Source organism: Triticum dicoccoides, chromosome 6A (genome assembly GCF_002162155.2).
Source record: "Triticum dicoccoides isolate Atlit2015 ecotype Zavitan chromosome 6A, WEW_v2.0, whole genome shotgun sequence".
NCBI lineage: Eukaryota > Viridiplantae > Streptophyta > Magnoliopsida > Poales > Poaceae > Triticum > Triticum dicoccoides.
The window spans coordinates 548,934,415-548,938,123 of record NC_041390.1 but is presented as its reverse complement, the minus strand read 5'-3'; positions in this window follow the sequence as shown (position 1 = coordinate 548,938,123).

Here is a 3,709-nt window from a genome sequence, read left to right as displayed (position 1 = left end):
CCAAGGGGGAGGGGGCTTGGCCCCCAAGCAAGGGGGGCGCCCCCCTTTAGGGTTCCCCCCAAACCCTAGGCGCATGGGCCCTAGGGGGGAATGGCGCCTAGCCCACTAGGGGCTGGTTCCCTTCCACCTACAGCCCATAAGGCCCTCCGAGGCAGGTGGACCCTCCCGGTGGACCCCCGGAACCCCTCCGGTGGTCCCGGTACAATACCGGTATACCCCTGAATATTTCCGGTGACCGTATGATTACTTCCCATATATAAATCTTCACCTCCGAACTATTCCGGAACTCCTTGTGACGTCCGGGATCTCATACGGGACTCCGAACAACATTCGGTAATCACATACAAATCTTCCTAATAATCCTAGCGACATCGAACCTTAAGTGTGTAGACCCTACAGGTTTGGGAACCATGCAGACATGACCGAGACAACTCTCCGGCCAATAACCAACAGCGGGATCTGGATACCCATGTTGGCTCCCACATGTTCCATGATGATCTCATCAGATGAACCATCATGTCGAGGATTCAAGCAGTCACGTATACAATTCCCTTTGTCAATCGGTACGTTACTTGCCCGAGATTCGATCGTCAGTATCCCAATACCTCGTTCAATCTCGTTACCGGCAAGTCACTTTACTCGTTGCGTAACACATCATCCCGTGACCAACCCTTAGTCACATTGAGCTCATTACAATGATGTCTTACCGAGTGGGCCCAGCGATACCTCTCCGTCATACGGAGTGACAAATCCCAGTCTCGATTCGTGCCAACCCAACAGGCACTTTCAGAGATACCCGTAGTGCACTTTTATAATCACCCAGTTACGTTGTGACGTTTGGCACACCCAAAGTATTCCTACAGTATCCAGGAGTTGCACAATCTCATGGTCTAAGGAAAAGATACTTGACATTAGAAAAGCTTTAGCAGACGAACTACACGATCTTGCGCTATGCTTAGGATTGGGTCTTGTCCATCACATCATTCTCCTAATGATGTGACCCTGTTATCAATGACATCCAATGTCCATGGTCAGGAAACCGTAACCATATATTGATCAACGAGCTAGTCAACTAGAGGCTCACTAGGGACATGTTGTGGTCTATGTATTCACACATGTATTACGATTTCCGGATAATACAATTATAGCATGAACAATAGACAATTATCATGAACAAGGAAATATAATAATAACCATTTTATTATTGCCTCTAGGGCATATTTCCAACAGTCTCCCACTTGCACTAGAGTCAATAATCTAGTTACATTGTGATGAATCGAACACCCATAGAGTTCTGGTGTTGATCATGTTTTGCTCGAGGAAGAGGTTTAGTCAACGGATCTGCGACATTCAGGTCCGTATGCACTTTACAAATATCTATGTCTCCATTTTGAACATTTTCACGTATGGAGTTGAAGCGACGCTTGATATGCCTGGTCTTCCTGTGAAACCTGGGCTCCTTGGTAAGGGCAATAGCTCCAGTGTTGTCACAGAAGAGTGTCATCGGGCCCGACGCATTGGGAATAACTCCTAGGTCAGTAATGAACTCCTTCATCCAGATTGCTTCTTGTGCCGCCTCTGAGGCTGCCATGTACTCCGCTTCACATGTAGATCCCGCCACAACGCTTTGCTTGCAACTACACCAGCTGACTGCCCCACCATTCAAAATATACACGTATCCGGTTTGTGACTTGGAGTCATCCAGATCTGTGTCGAAGCTAGCATCGACGTAACCCTTTACTGCGAGCTCTTCGGCACCTCCATAAACGAGAAACATATCCTTAGTCCTTTTTAGTTAGTTCAGGATATTCTTGACCGCTGTCCAGTGTTCCATGCCAGGATTACTTTGGTACCTTCCTACCAAACTTACGGCAAGGTTTACATCAGGTTTGGTACACAACATGGCATACATAATAGACCCTATGGCCGAGGCATAGGAGACGACACTCATCTTTTCTCTATCTTCTGCCGTGGTCGGGCATTGAGTCGTGCTCAATCTCATACCTTGCAATACAGGCAAGAACCCCTTCTTGGACTGATCCATATTGAACTTCTTCAATATCTTGTCAAGGTACGTTACTTTGTGAAAGACCAATGAGGCGTCTCGATCTATCTCTATAGATCTTGATGCCTAATTTATAAGCAGCTTCTCCAAGGTCCTTCATTGAAAAACACTTGTTCAAGTAGGCCTTTATGCTTTCCAAGAATTCTATATCATTTCCCATCAATAGTATGTCATCCACATATAATATGAGAAATGCTACAGAGCTCCCACTCACTTTCTTGTAAACACAGGCTTCTCCATAAGTCTGCGTAAACCAAAACGCTTTGATCATCTCATCAAATCGAATGTTCCAACTCCAAGAGGCTTGCACCAGCCCATAGATTGAGCGTTGGAGCTTGCACACCTTGTCAGCATTCTTAGGATCAACAAAACCTTCCGACTGCATCATATACAATTCTTCCTTAAGGAAACCATTAAGGAATTTTGTTTTGACGTCCATTTGCCATATCTCATAATCATAGAATGCAACAATTGCTAACATGATTCGGACGGACTTCAGCTTCTCTACGGGTGAGAAAGTCTCATCGTAGTCAACCCCTTGAACTTGTCGATAACCCTTAGCGACAAGCCGAGCCTTATAGGTGGTCACATTACCATCCATGTCTGTCTTCTTCTTAAAGATCCATTTATTTTCTATGGCTCGCCGATCATCGGGCAAGTCAGTCAAAGTCCATACTTCATTTTCATACATGGATCCTATCTCAGATTTCATGTCTTCCAACCATTTGTCGGAATCTGGCCCGCCATCGCTTCTTCGTAGTTCGAAGGTTCACCATTGTCTAACAACATGATTTCCAGGACAGGGTTGACGTACCACTCTGGTGCGGAACATGTCCTTGTGGACCTACGAAGTTCAGTAGCAACTTGATCTGAAGTTTCATGATCATCATCATTAACTTCCTCTCTAGTCGGTGCAGGCACCTCAGGAACATTTTCTTGAGCTGCGCCACTCTCCGGTTCAAGAGGCAATACTTCATCAAGTTCTACTTTCCTCCCACTTACTTCTTTCGAGAGAAACTCTTTCTCTAGAAAGGGTCCATTCTTGGCAACAAAGATCTTGCCTTCAGATCTGAGGTAGAAGGTATACCCAATAGTTTCTTTAGGGTATCCTATGAAGACGCATTTTTCCGATTTGGGTTCGAGCTTTTCAGGTTGAAGTTTCTTGACATAAGCGTCGCATCCCCAAACTTTCAGAAATGACAGCTTAGGTTTCTTACCAAACCACAGTTCATACGGTGTCGTCTCAACGGATTTCGACGGAGCCCTATTTAAAGTGAATTCGGCAGTCTCTATAGCATAACCCCAAAATGACAGCGGTAGATCGGTAAGAGACATCATAGATCGTACCATATCCAATAGAGTGCGATTACGATGTTTGGACACACCATTACGCTGAGGTGTTCCACGTGGCGTGAGTTGTGAAACAATTCCGCATTTCCTTAAGTGCGTGCCAAATTCGTGACTCAAATATTCTCCCCCACGATCTGATCATAAGAACTTGATTTTCCTGTCATGTTGATTCTCAACCTCACTCTGAAATTCCTTGAACTTTTCAAAGGTCTCAAACTTGTGTTTCATTAAGTAGACATACCCATATCTACTCAAGTCATCAGTGAGGGTGAGAACATAACGATAGCCACCGTG